Source organism: Cornus florida, unplaced genomic scaffold, assembly GCF_030987335.1.
Source record: "Cornus florida cultivar Cherokee Brave unplaced genomic scaffold, ASM3098733v1 CherokeeBrave_3.0.0_Hap2_Chr06, whole genome shotgun sequence".
Classification (NCBI taxonomy): Eukaryota; Viridiplantae; Streptophyta; class Magnoliopsida; order Cornales; family Cornaceae; genus Cornus; species Cornus florida.
In genome coordinates, this window is record NW_026775576.1 from 87746889 (window position 1) to 87755388 (window position 8500).

The following is an 8500-nucleotide window of genomic DNA, read 5'->3' on the forward strand; positions in this document are numbered from 1 at the left end:
GTGCTTTGCAAAAATAATGGGAGATATACAAAAGACACAAAAGTGAGCTTCTAGTATCGCTCAAGCTTGAGGTGGGTTGTCGTTCACCGGTTCTTTTCCAAGACCTGAAAAAAATGTATAAATAGTAGGGTGAGCTATATGCTCAGTAGGTGACACTTAAGACACAAATCTTGTGTCCTTGTGAATTCAAGCAAAGCATAGGCCAATGGGAGATAGGGATCATACAACGTAGGGGATTAAATACAACATACAAGTCAATTCCAAGTATAAACAATGCAATGCAATGAAATGAAATGCAATGCAATGCATGTCAATGGCACTCCCCATTTTCATTCTCAAAATCATCACTTTCAAACGTTAATACAGCCCGCCCTTTGGTAACCCCGCCGCGACACGAAAGGAGGATTGGCTAGTGTCCCTGACCCTTGGTAACCCCGCGGCGTCATTATAGGGCCCAGCTAGCTCAACCACGTTAGGGCGACTCCCTAGTCCCCTCTAGGCTATATTAACCTCCGGCCCGTTGGTAACCCCGCAGCGACCGGGTTTCGCATAAAGCCATTTTATCAAAAACACTTCCCTGAAATTCCCCATATTTATTTCAAGAACAATTTCTCCCATTTCATGCAAACCCAATGGTATGTGCATGTATATATGTTCCATACATTCAATGTCATGGCATTTAAAATTTTCCATCATAAAATTAAACATTCAACATGTTCAACATCTCCCAAGTAATTATTAACACATTAAGATACAACAAAATACATTTAAGCATGTGCATGTATATATATATATGAGCTCAACATCATGAATTGGGAAATTTGGCGCAATTTAAATAAGCATACTTTCATACATCAATTTCAGCATGCTAGCACATAGTAAACATAGGAAATTAACAACTAAATATAATTTGCACATGAACCAACCATATTCAAGATCGTGAAAAACCCTCTAGACATCATTAATACCATCATAGATATAATTAACTCTAAATTAAGCATATTTAATACAACATGGAGGTAAAATTCACAATAGAACAAAAGTAGAGTGGATTAAGATGCCCCTACCTCAAAATAAGCAAAACCCTAGAAATGGGTTTAAATTTTCGAGTTCCAAAGAAGGCTCAAAACTGGAAATTGTTTGCATCAACGCGTAGAGCTCGTCACACTCGTCGTTTTGCCTCAAACGGCACCTAAATCCTGCAAGTAATGAAGATGGAATCAAAGATTGAAGTTGAAACCATAAAAAGAAAAAAAAAATCCAGAGAGCTTCTGGAATGAGAGAAAACGTGATGCGCAGAGAAGAAGAAAAAGGTAATAATATTGGCTTACAAATCATGTGGGCCCCACAGGTGAATTAAAATTTTATTTAAGTTTAACATATATATATATATATATATATATATATATATATATATATATATATATACATAAAGTTAAAAACATTACATTCTCCCTAACTTTAAAAGATTTCGTCCCCGAAATCAAGACATACCTGAGGAAGAAAACAACGCCGGATACTTGGAGCGAACCTCATGTTCAAGCTCCCAAGTAGCCTCCTCGACTCCATGGTGTCTCCAAAGGACTTTCACCATTGGTATCGTCTTGTTCCTCAGCACCTTCTGTTGTGTGTCAAGAATCTGAACTGGTCCTTCCTCGTAGGAAACATCTTCATCAATGTCCACATCTACCCAACTCAAAATGTGAGATGGATCCGGTTCGTACTTCCGTAACATCGATACATGAAAAACATTGTGGACCCTATCCAACTATGGTGGCAAAGCAAGCCTGTAGGCAACCTCTCCTACTCGGTCCAAAATCTCAAACGGTCTAATAAATCGTGGCGACAACTTGCCACTTTTCCCGAATCTCATCAATCCCTTCCGTGGAGAAACCCGTAGAAAAACGTGGTCTCCCACCTCAAAGGATAACGGTCATCTCCGCTTATCCGCATAGCTCTTCTGTCGGCTCTAAGCTGTAAGTAACCTCTGTCTTATCAACTTAATCTTCTCAGTCGTCTCGAGTACAGTGTCGGGTCCTAAGGCGGCTTCTCACCTACCTCAGTCCAACAAACAGGAGACCTACAAGGTCTACCATACAACGCCTCAAATGGAGCCATCTGGATGCTTGTTGTAGGCAAATTCAATAAGTGGAAGGTGATCCTCCTAACTACCTCCCAAATCAAGTACACATGCCCGAAGCATATCCTCCAAAATCTGGATAGTACGCTCTGACTGACCGTTTGTCTGTGGATGGAATGCCGTACTAAGATGCAACGCTGAACCAAACGCTACTTGAAGTCCTTCCCAGAACTTCGAAATGAACTTGGCATCCCTATCTGAAACAATGGTTACTAGAACTCCATGTAACCTCCTTCACATAAAGAACACCAAGCTTCTCTGCATCATCTGTTGCCTTAATAGGCAAAAAGTGAGCCGTCTTGGTCAATCTGTCAATGATGACCCATACGGCCTCATTGCCCCTTCTTGACCTTGGAAAACCTGTCACAAAATCCATAGCAATATGCTCCCATTTCCATTGCGCTACAGGTAATGGTTGCAATAAACCAGCTGGCCTCTGATGCTCGGCCTTCACCTGCTGACAGGTAAGGCATCTAGCCACAAACTGTGCAACATCTTTCTTCATCCCGTTCCACCAATACTGACGTCTTAAATTGTGATACATCTTGGTACCACCTGGATGAACTGCAAAGCGGGAATATGAAACTCCCGTAGGATGTCCTCACGACAAACTGTGGGAACCACCAACAAACCCCTGAACCGTAGACCCCCATCTGCATGCAAGGCCCAATCTTTCACTGTCTCACCACTAGAGATCAAAGCATGGATGGCATCTAAGTCCGGGTCCTGTCTCTGTGACTCAATCACTCGTACAACAAGAGTAGGCTGAGCCACAAGACTAAATAAGAATGCCGACTCACTACAACTATCATCATCACAACACTGTAATCCTATCTCTGCCAGATCTTCAAGCATCTTCCACTTCCGAATAGCTAAACTGGCCAAAGTTCCACGAGATTTTCGGCTTAAGGCATCAGCTACAACATTTGCCTTGCCCGGATGATACTGCAAATCAAAGTTGTAATCTTCCAAGTACTCAACCCATCGTCTCTGTCTGTTGTTCAAGTCCTTTTGGGAGAAAAGGTACTTGAGACTTTTGTGATCTGAAAATACCTCGAATCTCTCACCATACAAGTAGTGTCTCCAACACTTCAAGGCAAACACAACTGCCGCTAACTCCAGATCATGAGTAGGGTAGTTAAGCTCGTGAGTCTTCAACTGTCGAGACCCATAAGCCACTACTCTACCATCCTGCATCAACACACATCCCAACCCGTCACGTGAAGCATCACAATAGATCACATAACCCAAGCCACGCTCAGGTATCACCAACACTGGAGCTGTAGTCAATCTTGTCTTCAACTCCTGAAAAGATGAATCACAGGCCTCATTCCAGACAAACTTAACCCCTTTCAGGGTCAAACGGGTCATAGGAGCTGCCAAACGGGAGAAATCATTCACAAATCTCCGATAGTAACCTGCTAAACCAAGGAAACTACGATCTCAAACACATTCTTGGGTCGCTCCCAAGTCAAAAGTGCTTCAAACTTTGATGGATCAACTGATACTCCACCTTCTGAAACAACATGCCCCAAAAACTTCACCTCCTGTAGCCAAAACTCACATTTCTTGTATTTGGCATACAATCGGTGCTCCCGCAAAATCTGTAAAACAATACTCAAATGGACCTCGTGATCTTCCCGAGTCCGTGAGTACACAAGAATGTTATCCACGAAAACTACCACAAACTGGTCCAAGTAATCGTGAAAAACGCGGTTCATCAAGTCCATGAATGTCGCTGGCGCATTAGTCAAGCCAAAAGGCATAACAAGGAACTCATAGTGTCCATACCGTGTACGGAATGCTGTCTTTGGGATATCCTCATCCCTAACCCGCAACTGATAATAGCCAGACCTCAAGTCAATCTTCGAGAAACAGTTGGCTCCCCTCAACTGATCAAATAAATCATCTATCCTTGGCAAAGGATACTTGTTCTTGATGGTGGCATGATTCAACTTCCGGTAATCAATGCACAACCTCAAAGATCCATCTTTCTTCTTCGCAAACAAGACTGGTGCGCCCCACGGTGACACACTTGGTCGGATGAAACCTTTCATCCTCAAATCATCAAACTGCCTCTTCAATTCTTCCAATTCAACTGGTGCCATACGATATGGTGCCATAGAAATCGGCGCGGTACCTGGCATTAACTCAATAGAGAACTCCACTTCTCGGTGTGGAGGCAACTCTGTCAAATCTTCTAGAAAAACATCCAAGAAGTCACAAACAATCGCCGGATAAACTTCTCCCACAACATCATCTTCTTCGGCTAGAAGACTAGCTAAGAAATAATCACCATGACTTCATCCACGAACTCCATAAAACGATGAAATGTGGGAATCACTCCGATCTCCCACGAAAAAGAAACAGTCTCCCTCGGGAGTGCAAACTGTAACTCTTCCTCTGTAACAGTCGATCGTGGCATGAAATGAAGCCAACCAATCCATCCCGAGAATGACATCAAAGCTAGTCATCTCTAGGAGGATAAGGTCAAACACAAAGGTCCGCCCGGCTATCACAATGAAGCAATCCCGCACAACTCGGCTCAATGACACTGAAACCCCAACTGGCGTATCAACACATAACGCCCGATCCATGAAACTAACCTCTAACCTCGATGCAAGTGCAAATGATGATGAAATGAAAGAATGAGATGCACCAGAGTCAAACAAAACACGGGCCCAATAACGAAACACTGGAAATATACCTCGAAGAACTGACGGTCCAGAAGATACATCGGTCTGTGCCAGTGCAAAAACACGTCCCTGTGGTACTTGTGTCTGAGGACTGCCAACCTGAACACCTGACTGCTGCACTGACATAGTAGGAGTATCCCTCCTAACTGACCGTGAACCCTGTGAAGATATGGCAGACTGTGGTGGTAGCGGTCTGAAACCTGACTGAACTGTAGCCGACTGAGACGGCCTCTGTCGTGACCCTCTACCACTAATTGTGCCTGCTCTCTGACTCAGACAGTCTCGAATCAAATGGCCCTGCTGGCCACACCCATAACAAGCTCTCGGAGCTGAAGAAACTGAAGACGATCTCATAGGGCAACTGGACTTGTAATGTCCGGGCTGCTGACACTGATAACAAACAACTGCACTCCTGTCAGATCCAACTGGCATAGGAGTGGTAGGAGCAGATCTTGTAGACTGTTGCCCCTGAAACTGAGATGGACTGCCCCTGTTCCTTTTCCAAGAAGATCCCTCTGAGGATGGCCCTGCACCCCTCTTTTGCTTCAATTGCTCTCTTCTTGCATCCTTCTCTCTATTGTCAGCCTCCAGCATCAAAGCCCTTTCCACTGCTTCAGAGTAAACCTTAATAAACTGTGTCGTGATCAACGGCCTCATTCGATCATTAAGACCCAAGACAAACTTCCGAGTCTTGTTAGCTTCATCTCTCACCACTTCTGGAGCAAAATGGGAGAGTGAGGTGAACTTGTTCTCATACTCCGCCACTGACATGTTCCCTTGAATAAGATTATAAAACTGGTCTTGTAACTCCCAACTTTGGGAAAGCGGAAAGTACTTCTCATAAAACAGTTCCTTGAACCTGTCCCAACTCATCTCTTCAATCTTGTATTGGTTAGTGATTGATTTCCACCAAACCTTGGCATCCATAGCAAACTTGTAAGTTGCTAGGATGATCTTCAAGTGATCCTCTGTCACATCCATTGAGGTTAGTTGGGTTTCAACTTGATCCATGTAGTTGTCGGCTACCATTGGGTCCGCACCGCCCTCAAACATAACCGGCATCAGCTGAGAAAACCCCTTAATGATCTTGAGACGCTTCTGAGCTGGCGTCTCCTCAACTTGAACTGTAGGTTGTGGTGCTGACTGCGACTGAGCAGCAATCGTTGCCCTCACGACATTTTGCAACAAACGATTAAACTCCAGTGCCACAGAACCTTCACCCACTTCTACGGGTACGGGTGTTTCAACATTCTCTCTTCTTGGGGGAACAGTTCTTGGGGGAATCAAGTCCCTAAGAAGCATGTTCTCATCAACTGGTTCCACCGGATTGGAGCTAGAGCTCTCACCAACATCGCCCCTTGTTGGCCTAGGGCCAACTTCTCTAGGTTCCTCACGCCGTGACATCGTGCTATAAAACGAGAAAACGATTCAGAAACATGACACTAAGGTCCACTGTGGACGACTCAACAAGAATTAATACCGTACAACACTTAGCATGCAAGACTATGCAAGAAATATTTTAACATAAACAAATAAGCAAGTAAGCACAGAGGCAGTTAAGCATGCTCATTTAAATAAGATACCACGTAGCAAGTAGTCAAGTAAGCAACACAAACAACATTCCATACGACTCTATGTAGGCCTCTACCCGTCGTCCTAAAGGTTTTCGAACCTTTACTCTGATACCAAATTTGTAACGTCTCAAAACTAATACTTTTTAAACAAAAAAATTCAGCATAACCTCCCCTAAAAATAGGCCTATCACAACCTGTTCAATTGCATTTTTAACCTGTCACGGCTCAAATTTCGAATTCACGGCAATAGTAAATGATAATACACAATCAAATGACCTCGACGATACCTCAAACTAGTATTACTCTCCCCATGCATCAATAAGGTTTACATGTTATCAAATTCACATCCAAATTATCATCAAATACCTTAATTACATTACATAACAAAGTTTTGCAAAATATACATATACACCTTCACACTTTTAGTGCTTTGCAAAAATAATGGGAGATATACAAAAGACACAAAAGTGAGCTTCTAGTATCGCTCAAGCTTGAGGTGGGTTGTCGTTCACCGGTTCTTTTCCAAGACCTGAAAAAAATGTATAAATAGTAGGGTGAGCTATATGCTCAGTAGATGACACTTAAGACACAAATCTTGTGTCCTTGTGAATTCAAGCAAAGCATAGGCCAATGAGAGATAGGGATCATACAACGTAGGGGATCAAATACAACATACAAGTCAATTCCAAGTATAAACAATGCAATGCAATGAAATGAAATGCAATGCATGTCAATGACACTTCCCATTTTCATTCTCAAAATCATCACTTTCAAACGTTAATACAGCCCGCCCTTTGGTAACCCCGCCGCGACACGAAAGGAGGATTGGCTAGTGTCCCTGACCCTTGGTAACCCCGCGGCGTCATTATGGGCCCCAGCTAGCTCAACCACGCTAGGGCGACTCCCTAGTCCCCTCTAGGCTATATTAACCTCCGGCCCGTTGGTAACCCCGCAGCGACCGGGTTTCGCATAAAACCATTTTATCAAAAACACTTCCCTGAAATTCCCCATATTTATTTCAAGAACAATTTCTCCCATTTCATGCAAAGCCAATGGTATGTGCATGTATATATGTTCCATACATTCAATGTCATGGCATTTAAAATTTTCCATCATAAAATTAAACATTCAACATGTTCAACATCTCCCAAGTAATTAGTAACACATTAAGATACAACAAAATACATTTAAGCATGTGTATGTATATATATATATGAGCTCAACATCATGAATTGGGAAATTTGGCGCAATTTAAATAAGCATACTCTCACACATCAATTTCAGCACGCTAGCACATAGTAAACATAGGAAATCAACAACTAAATATAATTTGCACATGAACCAACCATATTCAAGATCATGAAAAACCCTCTAGACATTATTAATACCATCATAGATATAATTAACTCTAAATTAAGCATATTTAATACAACATGGAGGTAAAATTCACAATAGAACAAGACTAGAGTGGATTAAGATGCCCCTACCTCAAAATAGGCAAAACCCTATAAATGGGTTTAAATTTTCGAGTTCCAAAGAAGGCTCAAAACTGGAAATTGCTTGCATCAATGCGTAGAGCTCGTCACACTCGTCGTTTTGCCTCAAACGGTACCTAAATCCGGTAAGTAATGAAGATGGAATCAAATATTGAAGTTGAAACCATAAAAAGAAAAAAAAAATCCAGAGAGCTTCTGGAATGAGAGAGAACGTGATGCGCAGAGAAGAAGAAAAAGGTAATAATATTTGCTTACAAATCATGTGGGCCCCACAGGTGAATTAAAATTTTATTTAACTTTAACATATATATATATATATATATATTCTTTTTGGTTATTGAGGTGTTATATACTTGAATTTTTATACATACAACAAACCAACATCCCTCCCCCAAATTAGAAAAATAAAAATAAAAATAAATAAATGCTCAGATCCAACGTGCTTATGGGTCAGATTCACCCATTAAAGGCCATTGGATCAGGCCTCGGGTCTCAAATGTGCTACATATTTGTAAATATAGATGGATGGATGGAATCACGTAGGGTTTAAGTAGGGATGGCAATTCGTGTTCCCGGATCGTAATCGTGTCCTGT

General features: G+C 42.1%; 1 long non-coding RNA gene across 1 annotated transcript; it reads right to left on the minus strand.

Annotated features, from left to right (window-relative positions):
- Window positions 1–6721: 6721 nt before the first annotated feature.
- On the minus strand, window positions 6722–8171 carry LOC132314999 (uncharacterized). Its single transcript, XR_009483557.1, has 2 exons — window positions 7898–8171; window positions 6722–6939 (listed from the first exon to the last, which is right to left on the minus strand). It is a non-coding gene; the product is annotated as an uncharacterized LOC132314999 (long non-coding RNA).
- Between the last annotated feature and the right edge of the window lie 329 nt (window positions 8172–8500).